Below are 15694 nucleotides of genomic sequence, written 5' to 3'. Positions count from 1 at the left end.
CCCGAGTTGGTCGGGCGAAAGTGGTTGTCGAAGTTGATCATCGAAGATGATTTTCACTAGAGATTATAGTCGGAGGTGACTATCAAAACCCAAAGTTAGTCGCATGAAGGTGGTATTAGAGTTGGTTATCGAAATTTGTTGTCGAAGGTGATTGTTGAAGCCTCGAATTGGTCGTTGGAGTTTCTCGCTCAAAGGTGATCATCGAAGGTGATTTTCATCGGAGTTTATAATCAGAGGTGGTTGTCAGAGCCTACGAAGGTGGTTTGATGGAGTTTGTTGTTGGAGCCCATTGGTCGTCAGGATTGGTAGGTGAAGGTAGTCATCGGAGTGTTGGTTTACAAAAACATCCGATGGAAGAAAACATGATCATTAAGCATTCTAATTTCCTAATTTTGACATCAAAATAAGCATGTTCATAGGGTTTTAAGAGGATTTCAACACATACCTTTGAAGATCCTCTTCAAACACGAATTTGAGCTACAATCTTCTCCAATTGAAGTCGTGGACCACCATTAGTGTACATTTTTTTGTTGAGACTGTGCGAATGTCCTTACTGATTAGTTAGATGCCCATTAGATTTTGTGTTTCCTTCGGGATTCACCAAAGGTAGTGGGCATACTTAACTACTGTAGGATAGGACTCAGTCTCCTTCTTGTTTCATGTATATATGTACCAAAGGTGGGTATCTAGAGGACATAGATGCCCAGCCTGACTCCAGTAGTGGGGTTTCAGGTAAGGGTAGAGATGCACCGGCGATGGCGCAGCGGAATTCATGATCGAGCCACTGGGACTAGTTTTTACGCTTCTGCATCATGAGATTTAGAGTTTCTTTCATGTTTCTTTAAATGTTTAGTTTTGATGTTTGAAACTTATTAGTAAGAATTGTTTTTCATATTTATTTATTAACCTTTATGATCTATGGGTACCCTATTATTGTTTTTAACATTTGCATTTAATAAAATGGCTTTTGAACTCCCCTTATCTATTTAGCATTTATTTCAACATAAAAAAGTGTCACATGTATGTATATTAGTAACAGCCTAACTTAAGTCCTAGGAGGTCGGGTTGTTACAATTAGAGCTTTCCTACTATTCTCTAGAGTCTTAAATTGAGTTGTGAGACCCAAAACAAGTTTGAACTTAGGGAAATTGGAGGAGAGATTTTTTGGTTTTTCAGTTTGTTGAAGATCAATGACTCTCATGCAAACTGATCACTTAAAGTGATTCAAGCTACTCCTTAAATTTGGTGGTGGAATTATGTGTAAGAAGGTGACTAACCTTCTTGCTTGAAAGTGGGAAAATCCCACATTGGGATTTTTCTCAATTTTTAATCCCTTTTCCTTTTGAAAATTGATTTTCAAAATCAATTTTTTTTCCAATTTTAATTTTTAATTAAAATTGAAGTTTTATTAATTTTACAAAAACCAATACAATAATCAATTTTTCTAATAAATTATTAATTAATTAATTCTATGAATATAATATTAAATATTAAATTAATTTGTTAGCAGTTCCATTACTTATGAATCCCTATTCATGAAATTAATATTTAAATCATATTTATATATTAATCGATTCTCCAATTACGTTTAATTCCAACATTAAACATGTAATTATATCACATATAATTACTAATTCGCTTAATGGATCTTTTAAATTATTGGATTTATTTCTAAAAATAAAATAATCATTCATAAATTCAATAAACTTTATTGAATCAAACTTTTATAATAACTTTATTGAATTTCAGAATAAGTTTGTTGTTAACAAACCACGAATTTTATGACATAAAACCCAACAAACTCCCACTTGGACTAAAACTCCAGTGGATGTTTACATATATAATACAAATATATATAAATGTTTAGTAATGAGAGAATAAATATAAGAAACTAGGGCATTAGATACCCAATACTTCTCCCACTTGCACTAGTTCTATCTATTTCGCAGTCCTAGTCCCACTAGGTGATTTCAACATTTTAGCCGAGAGGGTATTTGTAAATGGATCGATAAAGTTGTCTTCAGAGGCAATCTACGTGACAATCACGTCTACTCGGTGTGCATACTCAACTTCTATGGTGGAGTCAGCAATATAACTGTACTTGATACTTCTCCACACTATAGCTCCTCCGTTCAGAGTGAATACTGACCCGAAGTAGATTTCCTAGAATATAAATCAGTCTAAAAGTCAGAATCAGTGATCCAGTAAGGATCAGATCCTTAGCACCATACATGAGCATATAGTACCTCGTTCTCCAAAGATACTTAAGGATATTTTTAACGGCAGTCTAATGATCATATCTAGGATTGGATTGATATCTGCTAACAATTCCAACTATATAGCATATGTCTCTCCTTACACTCGAGCTAGCTGTTCAATTGCTGGGCTAGATAGGCTTACAGGGAGGGTCTATCTACTTTGCGTCTACAGACAGACAATCTAAACAAAAGAGTCGACGGAATATTCTAGTCACCCACGGGCTAGCAAAATGACATTCTCCTAACTGAGAGAGTCAAGGGCAGCTCTTATAAGTCAATTTATCCAGTTGAGGCATTCTTGATTGAGAAAAAATGATTCTCTCCAGACAGAAAGAGACTCCTTCCTGTATAGGCCTTGTCTGCGGTTAATCATATAAGGAAGATGGCATCGGGACGAGTAAAAAAAATGACATACATTAAACTCCCTACTACTGATGCATATGGAATTTGTTTCATAACCTCAACCTCTTGAGGTGTCTTAGGACATTGTTCCTTAAACGGATGAATTCCATGCTTGAAAGTCAACATACCTTTCTTGGAATCTTACATTTTATATCGAGACAACATCTTATCTATGTAAGATGCCTGAGACAAGGTTATCGTTCTGTTCTTATGGTTCCGAACAATTCAGATCTCAAGAATATATTGTGTTTCTCCCAAATCCTTCATTGGAATTACATGGCTAGCCATGTCTTAATGTGAGCTAGAAATTCTACTTCATTCTTAATGAGTAGAATAACAACATATAAAACCAAAAATTCTACTTTATCCAAATCACCCATTGCTTGTTTAAAAGTCAATTGATCCTTTAAGCCATCATCAGGGATGACGACCTGAGTTTCAGTTCCCATTTACCGGTCAGGCTGTTGCATAATCCTCCCACTACGTCAAGACATTCTCAACTCTTGAGAGGGATGTGAAGTACCAGTTTCATCAACACTTCTTGTTGAAGGACATGCTCGATCAACAACTCTTGTTGATCTATCTGTAGTTTATTTGATTATCTTACTTAATACTAGCTTACTGTGAGGTTGATGATTTTAAATGTGGTTTTCCTCCAGGAATGTTGCATTTGTTGTCATAAATATTTTATTTTCCTGAGGATCATAAAAGAAACCACCTTTTGTCTCTTTGGGATAGCCTACAAATAGGCATACCTTCGAACGACATTCCCACTTCTTTGATTTTGCACAAACACGTATGTTGGTCATCCCCAAATCCTAAAGTGACGTAAACTACCTTTACGTCCTCTCCATAACTCATAAGGTATTTCTGAAACACTTTTCGAGGGAATCATGTTTAATATATACCCTGCAGTCCTTACTGCGTGACCTCAAAAAGAACTTAGCAACTGAGCATAACTCATCATAGAACGAACCATGTCCAACATGGTTCTATTTCTCCTTTCTGCAACACCATTTTGTTGAGGTGTGTCAGGTGCTATGAGTTTGACTAAATTCCATGTTCTATCAAATAGTATTGGAATTTTAAGTCCATGTACTCACCACCTCGATCTTATAGAAGTGTTTTAATCTTTTTACCTAATTGGTTCTCAACCTCTGCCTTATATTCCTTAAACTTTTCAAGTGTATTGAACTTACAATGCATTAGGTAAATGTAGCCATACCTTAAATAATCATGGATGAAACTGATGATATATTCATACCCTCTCTCGCTTTAACATTCATCAGACCACAAAAGTTTGAATATACTAGCTCTAAGGGTTATTTGACTCTAAGACCTTTCCAGTAAAAGATCTTTTGGTCATCTTACCCTCAAGACAAGATTCACATGGTGGTAAAGAGCTATCTTTTAACTGGTTTAGAAGTCAACTCTTAACTAATCACCCAATCATATTGAGATTAATGTGACCTAGTCTTAGGTGCCAAAGATAGGCATTTGGAGAAATTTTTTGTTTCTTATTTTGAGTTTCAGCTGTTTTAAACATCTCTATATTTAAAACAACTTTAACCTCAGTTGGTTTTAACACGTATAAGTTATTCTCTAGATTTGCAGAACAAACTATATTACCTTTTGAGATAATGAACATTTCATTATATTCAAAAGAAACTTTGTAATTTTGTTATAGCAAACATGAGATAGAAATTAAATTCATTTTCATAGAAGGAATGTAATAAGCATTTTCAAGTAAAATGTGTCTATCTCCAATAAATAACTTTATATCTCTCATTGTTTTGACTGAAACAATCTCCCCAGTCCCCACCTTAAAGGTTACTTCATCTTTTGTAAGTTGTCTTCAGGAATTTGTTTCCTGAGAGAAAGTACATATGTGATTAGTGGCATTTGAATCTATTATCCAGGTCTTTTTATTGTTTTTCAGTAAACATGTTTCGATGACTAGTAAATCACATTTACTTTGTCGTTCGAATTTTGCATTCTCATCTATACTGTTCAAAACTTTAGATGAGTTGGGAGATAGATGACAATCCTCTGTTAAAACTTGTTTTCAATCATCATTTGCTAGTAATTTGCATGTTGAATTGTTATTTCCGTTAATTGAAGCGTAAGTGAGTATTTTAGAAGAATTCAACATGCTGAAATTTTAAACATATTCTTATTAGTGAATTGCTTCTAAACCCAATCAAATTTTAGCAAAGTAATAATGTACCCAAGTTTCATTATTTTATTTGCAAAGATATAATAATGAGTCAGAATAAGTGCTACCAAGGGCAGTCAAATACTCATTCACTAAAGCAAGACATTCTTGACTAAATACTATCTCCAGAATAACTCTTATTCCTATAGTCATTTAGCTACCGTTTTCGGTCAGAAACTATTAACACTTAGTAATTCTATAACTGTAACCCTCCATTTTCAGACTTCAGAGGTCAGCCCCAACGATGCTACCGAATTAGAGAGTCAAGGTTGGGAATAGATCTAAGAAATCCTATCCATTTCTGATATTTAAGTTGTTTCGAATCCTATGTTACAATCTTCTGAGGGGATAGCCATCGTTAAACGACTAGCAAGGGCCGCTTAAAGCTAACCAGTAGATATGTTCAATTTTCCCACGGGGACGAGGATTCCCCGATTAGGTGGGAAATGATGAGGGAGTGGGAGAAAAAAAGTCCCCGTGAACTAAACGAAGACGGGACGGGGAATGCATTCCTCGTCCCCGTTCCCCGTCCCCGCCCGATTAACTTTTACATATTTATTTAGTATAGTTATCTAATGTTATGTTATTATTATTATTATATAAATATTACATTTAAATTTCAAATTTGATTATTTATTGGGAAAGATAATGAATATGTTTAAACATAATGTTTAAATTTAGATTATATATGTGAATAATTTGATTTATATTTATTTATTTCTACTAAAAAATTAATTAGCTTTTTTAGGCCAAAATTTGAGTAATTTATCATTAAATTTAAATTTTCATATAAAACTAATCACAATAAACAATTTAGTGATAAAGTTATTTATTTAATTAAAATGTGCTTACATTAATGATTTAAATTATTGGCTTTTTACCAAAAAAAAAAATAATGGGGAAAAATTCCCCGCAGGGAACCCAATCCCCGTGAATTTCCCGCGGGGAATCCCCGCCTCGATCCCTATGGAGAATTTCATGGAGATGGAGAATGAAATGTGGAGTGGGGACGGGGATGGGGAATAGCATCCCTAGCCCCGTCTCGCCCCGTGGACATCTCTACTAACCAACAAACGCAACATAAGAATCTCATGTGCAAACCAATGGAAGAGATCGCAGTATGTGTTGATACATATCTTTCACCCACTTTCTATAAACTACATCCCCTATTCTCCTTGATATTAACCTATACAAACACTTTTCGAATAGAGGTCACTCCCAGGGTGACACGCAGCGTCGTATGAATCTCACGATGTGAACTTTCTAGGGATATGAGAGTTGAATATATTGTATACTTGATTTTACATCGAACAACTTCCCCTCATTCATCTTGATATTAACTCATGCAAACACTTTTCGAATGGAAGTCACTCCCAGGGTGACACGAAGTGTTGCATGAATCTCATGGTGTGAACCTCTTAGGACGTGAGAATCAAAATCAAAACATCACTTTTGATTTTACTGTGAACAACTTCTCCTATTCACCATAATCTCAATTTTTGTAAACACTTTCCGAATGGAGGTCACTCGTAGGGTGACACGAAGTGAAACATGAATCTCGATGGTGAACTCTTAGGGACGCGAGAGCTAAAAACAACATATCGTATATGTTATTAATCTCTCGCTGAAGCATTCTAATAACATATTATATATGTTATTAAATACCCACTGAAGTGTTCTAATAACACATCATATATGCTATTAAACTCCCACTGAAGTGTTCTAACATTTTTTTAGGTATACTTTTACTCAAGTTTGTTCTGGCTAATTAAACAACCTAAGTCTAGGTGTTTATCCAAGTATAACATTTATATTTGGATTTAACCTACGATGTCTAGGTAATAAACCAATTTTAGAATCTCCACTGCTCACGTATTACTCATAAAACTAGATAACAACACTAAATTATTCAACCATAATCCCCAGGTAAGAGGTGTTACGTAAACCGTTAACTTAAATACTTCCAACTTTAGACAAGATTATATACCGGTTGAGTTTGTAACCCAGGTTTTATAAGATAACGACCTATTTTAACTATTAAAACAAGTGGTTAACCTACGTGAGTATGCAACTTATCTTTGTTATGGATTTTAAATGTCTAACCTAATTTTATAACAACTTATAAAACTTTAAGATATGGTATGCGTCCATAACATACATTGGATACATGATTTAATATCACACGTATATTAAAATATCTGAAACCCTAAACATGCATACTAAATATTACAACACTTTAAAACATACTTTCAATGCATGTAACATGCTCCCTGTGGTGGGATTTTAAATTTATATGGCATACTATATGCACATACAAGATTTATTTAATTATAACATATATCAAATGCATAAATAATTAAACACAAACTGATATGGTTTGGTTTTGACATTCTCAAGCAAACAAAGGTCTAATTATTACAATAATAAACAAAACTTGCACCAAAACACTTTTGGACCACTCAAACCACCTTGAACTAGACCCGAACCTCTCGAACTGGACCTTTAATTCTCAAAATTTGCTGAACCGGGTAAAAAAAAAACATCGACTATCATTGAGCATTGAGTACCACGGAGTACCGAGTAATCGAGTAATCAAGTACCATCGAGTAAATGCCATCGAGTACCAAGTATGCCATCAAGCATCGAGCATCGAGGATGACATCAAGCACAAGCATCAAGTATGCCATTGAGCATCGAGTATGCCATCGAGCATGAGCATCAAGTATGCCATCAAGCATCGAGTATGCCATTGAAGCATCGAGTATGCATGGACGAGTCGTGCATCGGTTGCCCATCGAGCATGGCATCAAGTATGCATCGAGGCATCGAGTATGCCATCAAGCATGAGCATCAAGTATGCCATCGAGCATCGAGTATGACGCCATACATCGAGTATGCCATCGAGCTGTTGGATCGATATGGCAACCCTGGAGAGGGGGTGAATAGGGTTTAATTAAACTTTTTTTTAAATTAACCCAATTAAACTAATTAATACAATTTTTATAAATAATAAGAAAAATTCAATTTATGTAACAAAAAAGATGACAAAAATGTGATAATTTAATTATATCAAATTTTAGCAAATAAATAAGAACAAACTAAAAATACAATAAATTGCTTAAATTAATTGCAAAAATGAAAAGGAAAGAGTTAAAGAAGAAGACACCGTAATTTTTATATTGGTTCAGTCAAACTCGACGTACTCCACTCCCCAAGTGTCTCTTGGGAATTTGAATAAAATCTTTCCGACTCTTTCCACAGATTAGAGCCCAATCGTTATACCACTGCTCTTTTTACGGGTTTAAGAGCAAATTCGATCCTTTCCACGGTTTAGAATCAAACCCTTACAAATGTTATAATTTTTGAAGAGCACAATACAACTCACACTAGAGTGTATTTACAAGTTTAAGCACTCAAAAAATTTATCCTCACAATACAATAACACTATCTCAAGAATAAGATGAAACAAAAATTGGGAACTTAGAGAGAGCAATAATGAAACTTTTGAGTTTTGGAGAATTATGAAATGTAAAATTTGTTAGTTTAAAATTTAGAGAGAAAGATAGTTTATATAAAGTTGGAAAATTTTTTAGAAACTACAATTAATTTGGACCATTGAATTTTGGAAAAGAAAAATCAATGGTGGAGATTTTAAACTAAACTAGTCGTTAGATGCAGACAAAATATAATATTAAATTCATTTTCTTTTGAAATTTATTTTATTTTTGAAATTAATCCAAAAAATAAGAAAACATACCATGTGTAAAAAACTAGTCGTTAGACACAAACATAAAATAATATTAAATTCATTCTTTTTAAATTCAATCCAAAAATAAAAAACATACCATGTGTAAAAAACTAGCCGTTAGACACAAATATAAAATAATATTAAATTTATTTTCCTTTTAAATTTCTTTTAAATTTCAATTTTTTTTTTAATTTTAAATCAATCAAAAAATCAAAAGTCCATCATATTTAATCTCTTAATGATCCACGGTCTGGTTATGCCACGTTATCCACCACGGTATTTTCTCTATAGACTTTGTTTCGGTCATATCATCTTCATTTTAGCTCTGATTTGAGTGATTCAAGAGGTATTGAAATCGTTGTTTCGAGCTCTACGCTATGAACAAATTAAAATACTAAGATTTTCAGTAATTAAAATTTTATTTTGTTATCATCAAAACATTGATTAGGTAATTAATTAAAATTAATTAATTTGAGATTAAGGGTAAAAAAGCCAACACGAGCATGAGCATCAATTATGCTATCGAGTATCGAGTATGACATTGTGCATCGAGCATCAAGTATGGAATTGTGCATCGAGTATGGGGCAGTGGTTGAAAAAACTCGTTTCTGCTGCTCGATCTTGTTCACCTCTTTCTTCAACTACAACCTAATTTCAACTTTAATGAGTCCATCGAATTACAGACACTTAATCACACATTAAAACCCATCAATCAAGAACCAGTTACAAGAATTACAACATAGTTGAAGATAATTCAATGCCAAAACTCAGAAAAACCATATCAGTTCACCATTTTCATACAGCTTATGAAAAACACCCACCAAGCCAAAATTAACTCGAATTAAATGCTTAAATGATGCGCTGATACCAATTGTTATTTAATAGAAACATGCAGCAAAGAAAACAGGATCATTAAACATTCTAATTCCTTAATTTTGATATCAAAATAAGCATGTTCATAGGGTATTAAGAGAGTTTCAACACGAACCTTTGAAGATCCTCTTCAAACATGAATTTGAGCTGCAACCTTCTCCTATTGAAGTCGTGGACCACCACTAGAGCTTCTTTACTATTCTCTAGGAGCCCTAGATTGAGTTGTGGGACTTAAAATAAGCTTGAACTTAGGGAAATTGGAGGAGGGGTTTTCTGGTTTTTCAGCTTGTTGAAGAACAACTTCAACTTTTAAAAACTCATCAATTCAGCAAATTGCATGTCCTTTTTCATTCAATCAAAAGTGGTTTTATTACACGACTCTCATGCAAACTGATCACTTGAAGTGGTTCTAGCTACTCCTTGAATTTGGCGGTGGAATTATGTGTAAGAAGGTGACTAACCTTCTTGCTTAAAAGTGGGAAAATCCCACATTGATTTTTCTCAATTTTCAATTTCCCCTTTGATTTTGAAAATTGATTTTCAAAATCAAAACTTTTTTCAATTTTAATTCTTTAATTAAAATTGAAAATTTATTAATTTTACAAAAATTGAAAATTTATTAATTTTACAAAAATTGAAAAATGATTAATTTTACAAAAATTAATTCAATAATCAAATTTTCTAATAAAATTAATAATTAATAATTAATTAAACAATTTGATTAATTCTATTAATTTAGCATCAAATATTAAATTAATTTGTCACCAATTCCATTACCATAAATCTCTATTCATGAAATTAATATTTAAATCATATTTATATATTAACTGATTTTCCAATTACGTTTAATTCCAACATTAAATGTATAATTATATCACATAAAATTACTAATTCTCTTGATTCGAAGATGAATGTTTCAAATCAACTTATCACGCTATTCTAAGGTTAATTCCACTTGTGAGCTGATAGAAGGGCCTAATGGACCTATAAATTATGGGCTCCAACCATTCGAGATTAATTAGCTAAACTATTTACACTGAATTAACCCCCATTTGTTAACTACCGAGTTACTCCACTAAAGCCCAGTAGTTGCACTCCAATTATAGTAAATATATTGTGTCCATGCGATATAACCATGATTAGTAAGTTAACCCTTCACAGGTTGTTCGTAAGAATGGCTAGGTCAAAAGGTTGTTTTACCCCCGAGATTATCTCTTGTTCTTTAAGTCTCATTGATCCTCTAATGAACAATTTGTTTGTGATCCAATCAATAAATAGAATCCCTCTCGGGCCATGAGAGGGTGGGGTCCTTTGTTCAAGACCCAAAGTCAGCACTTAAGGGAACAACCTCTCTACTATCCCTAAAAGCGAGTAGGAGTGAATTTCATCTTGCACCTTATGTCCCCAGCTATCTACCTGGTCTTACCCCTAAAATGGGAAGTTTATTGAGCCAGTCTGTTGAGTCAACCCTCACCTATGCAAATCTAAGGATAATTCTAAATAAATAGGAGTTCATAGTTAACTTAGGATTAAGGTTAAGTTACCTATGTCATCGTTATGAAATAGTCAGTCTTAAACAGTAAACAACGTTATAAAGTAAGAATGACTTATTTCTTGGTTCGATCTTATGCAAACTCATTGCATAGGATGCCCCCACTTCTCATGTCGCCACATGAACGAATCAAGATCACTTCATTTGTAGCACTTTACAACTTCTTGTAACAACTATAAAGTGGGTCACATCCGATAGTGTTACAAGAATAAGACATCCAACCTTATTCGTATACTATAAATCATTTTGACTATTTATTCGAACCTGATCCACTCTTATGTCTCTACATAAAGTTCAAGTACTCATATAATAGTCATGGATCTTTTAGTTTATTGGATTTATTTCTAAAATGAAATAAACAATTCATAAATTCAATAACAACTTTATTGAATCAAACTTTAATAATAACTTTAATGAATTTCATAATAAGTTTATTATTTTACAAACCACCAGTTTTAGGAAGTAAAACCCAACACGGAGTTGGGTCATTGGAGGTGGTTGTCGAAGTTGGTCGCGCGAAGGTTGTCAGAGCTTGGAGTTGGTTGTCGGAGTTCGGAGTTGGTCGCTGAAGTTGTCATTAGAGGTGGTTATCGGAGCCCAAAGTTACTTCTCCGAGTGTGACAGTGGCTGATGGGTGGAGCCATTAAAAACATGGGAAGAAGGGAGAGCTGAGATGAGTTGGGGTGAGTTGGTAAAATATACTAACTCAACTCCACCAACATTTAAAGTTGGTGGGCCAAACAATGAGTTGAGATATTATACTAACTCAACTCAACTCATATTGGTGAGCCAAACACACCTAAGTAACTCAACCTGGTCGAGTATATGTATCATAAACTAGTTGACGAGCCTTTAAGTTAGACCGACATTTTGCTAATTATTTCTTAAATTTGGCAATTACTGTGTTGGGTCGTGTTAATGGGCTTATAAAGTTCAATCCAACTTGGCCAAGATAAAGCCCAGCTATAAACAATATCCATTTGACAAATTCTTTTGGAAGTACTGATAATAATAAATGAGAATTTGGTAAACGCCAACGAACGTTGAAAAATCTATCTTCAGATATTTGTACCCTTTAATTGTTCTTTTGTTCACATATTCTGCTTAAAAAAACGAATACAAAGAAATCACCCACTCAAACGGAAAATATATAAATGATAAATAATAATAATAATAATAATAATAAAGTTTTAAAAAAAAACTAAAAAGAAAATAATAAAGTTAAAATGAATTTTTTTACGAAAAAACAAAAAGAATCACATATAAATATTTTTTATTATAGTAATTTCACATGTACGGTACTAGTAAATGATAAGTTTGAATATTGTTTTTCTTCTATAACAATACTTTAAAATTCATCATTTCCTGTTAGCCTAGAAAGTAATGCAATAGGATTAAAAAATCTCCTCTCTCTATATCATTTATGGGGAGGGGAATCTCTTCTTTTTCTTATTTCATTCTATAATATTTAGGTGTCAAATAGATTTTTAGAATATTAAATTTTAAATAATTGGCCACCATGAATTAAATCTGTCCCATATTAACTTTTTATCAAACACAATGTCCTTTATTTAATCCTAAGAAAATCCATGATCGTTTGTCTCTAAGGTTTGATGTTGTTGCAAATTAGTTTCTAAGTTTCAAAATTGAACGATATAGTCCCTGACATTTCGAGCATGCTTCTTAGGACAAAAATAGAGCATTTCCTAAAGAAAAATTTTCACAGATAAAAAAAAAATCAAACTATTTACAAAAATAGCAAAAAAAAAAAAAAAAAAAAATACTGATAGACTTCTATCAACGTCTATCATTGATAAACTTATATCAATTTTTATCACTATAGTATCAATGATACAATTCTATCCGTTTCTATCACTAACAAACAATAATAAACTTCTATCAGTCTCTATTAATGATAGACTTCTATTAGCGTCTATTAGTGATAGACTTATATCAATGCTAGACTTTTATTGGTGATAAACTTGTATCAGTTTCTATCACTCATAGACATTGATAAACTTCTATCAGTATCTATTAGTGATAGACTTGTATCAATGATATACTTCTATCAGTGATAGAAACTGATAGACACTGATAGTCTTCTATTAGCGTCTATCAGTGAGAGACTTGTACAATTTTCTATCACTGATAGACGTTGATAGACTTCTATCAACGTCTATCTATGATAGACATTGACAACTATCTAAAAGCAACAAAATTCAATAAAAAAAAAAAAAAAACAAAATAAACCCTAGCAGCTTCTCCACACCATTTCTAATCTTTTTTTTCTCTTGATCTTCACCTTTGCCATTCTAATTTGAAATCTTCCCAAATTTGACCTAATGATTTCAAATCCAATAGTTTCAGACAAGGGATCAAGAAGGTAATGATAGATGAGAGTAGTATCAGAGAGGAAGTTACAACGGCGAAGCTCTCAGGGTTGCAAAAGCAAGTGCTCAGTCTATACAGAACATTCTCCGAGCAGCTCTTTCCAAATCTGCTGAAGATCAATGGCAAATCGAATCCATTGTTACCCGTCAAGTTTCTTCGAAACGCCAAGCAAATCGATCGTAAAAAATTTCATTCACATCGAGTACCTTCTTCGTCGAGGTAATAAACAGTTGGATCAACTTAAAAGCCTTGCCACTATTCAATTGTCTACGCTCAATCTCAATTTCGAGCCTTAAAATTGTATATACATTTCTTCGGTTCTTGGTTATTTTTGTTATCTATTGTAATTGATTAATTTTGAACCCTAGAAAATAAACTGTGGTTGATTTACTTTCATTCCTCTTGAATTTCTGATTCGCAATTTCATTGTGAATCATGATCTCAATGAATCACTATTTTGATTTATTCGATGCCGACATTTGTCTTCCATGATCTTACTTTTCAGTGTCGACGAATTCTGCAGAACAATTAGAATTGATAGCAAAATGCTTCAAATATGTAAAAATATGGATAATGGATTTTCTTCGTTTGGGAAGAAGATGAAATTTTGATCATGAAGAAATGTTCACCACTCAGAGGAGGAGTTATATATATGTACACATGGAGAAGGGAGGAAATTTTTGCTATTTCAATATATGTACATATAGTTATTTACACATGTATGTATGTATGTACACACTCAACAATGTTATAAGCTTACATTAATCAGGTGGAATATTAAAAAGTCAATCCTTCACAAATCTCAAGAGTCATATAGCTGAAGTGAGGTGACTAAGGAGTGAGAAATGAATTATATTGTATATAATATTTAATTTACCTAATTTTTAGAATAAATAAAATGCTAATACATGTAAATTTACATAAATTCGAAATCTTTAACTTGCGCCGCGATTAATAAAATTTATGCAGGAATGGAATGAGCAAATTAAATATTTCAATGATACTATTAAGTTAAAAGATGAATTTTGTTTAGAGTTTCAAATTATGTATGCCATAACTTAAAAGAGACTCTACGTTAAATGGTTAAGGTATATATACCTTTGACCAATATGCTAGAGGTAGGAATCTTCACATCTCAATTTTTAAATAAATAAATAAATATATATATATATATATATATANTTTAGTTTGATTCTGTAAATTGAATTAGATAGGTGTAATTAGCCAAGGTGGATCTTTTTTCACCTAAATTTGAATTTGAATATTAAATATTATAATTTTTTAATTAGTATTTTTTTTTAAAATTATTTTTCATCCGTCTTTCAATCCATTTTTAAATCCACCGAGTATGAATTTGAACATTTGGGGTGTGTTTGGCGGAAAGACCATCCTAAGATTATAATAACCCTTTTTGCTATAACAAATACTATTTTTTAATCCCCAATTAGTTACTGTCGATACTATTTCAAAACCTCAATTTGTTACCACTTTTATTATTTTATATTTATCATTTTTTTATTCTTTGTTACAGTTTTTACTATTTTCTTCAATAGTTTACACTTCAAACACATATTATTATAACCCAAACTAAAATAATTTAATTTCCGAACATAAATTAAATAACCCAATTATAACAATCTATGACTATAATAATCAATTCTTTGCGTCAAATGCACCTTGATGTCTTAGCACAAAATGTATCATATTTTAAACGATTTAAACTTTTACTCCAGAATAATCCATCATTTTCCCATTTACTTTCTGACCAAACCATTCCTCGATATTATAGATTATTGTTTGTTTAAATTGGGTCTAATTTCCCAACTTGATCGAGTTGATACACAAGAACACGGCCAATGCAAGTTGATATATAAAATAACATCCATACGTGAATCTTATTCTCTTATAAATGTTTCACAGGTCAATATTATAACATTCTTTGAAAGAAAGATTAATAAAACATTAAATTGAACAAGTTGTGGCTTAATGAGCTTTTGTAAATTGCTATATATAATCCATGCAAATAAAAGACTCAATGTGAAGAAGAACCAAAATTTAAAGCTTCCAAAAGTGAAGTAGAATAATGGCCATACAAAGTTGTGTGATAATTCCTAACCAAAGTTTCCGTGGTTGGACCTCAATTTTGTATGCATTACACTGTCGAACTTGTCATGGTCATGACAAAAGTTATAGAAGTATAACCGATGGTAATCTAATTTCAAAAAGTTAAAGTTGTTTTTCTTAGCATCTACGAT

The sequence above is a fragment of the Benincasa hispida genome, chromosome 11 (genome assembly GCF_009727055.1).
Source record: "Benincasa hispida cultivar B227 chromosome 11, ASM972705v1, whole genome shotgun sequence".
In the NCBI taxonomy this organism is placed as follows: Eukaryota; Viridiplantae; Streptophyta; class Magnoliopsida; order Cucurbitales; family Cucurbitaceae; genus Benincasa; species Benincasa hispida.
This window is presented reverse-complemented; position numbering follows the sequence as displayed.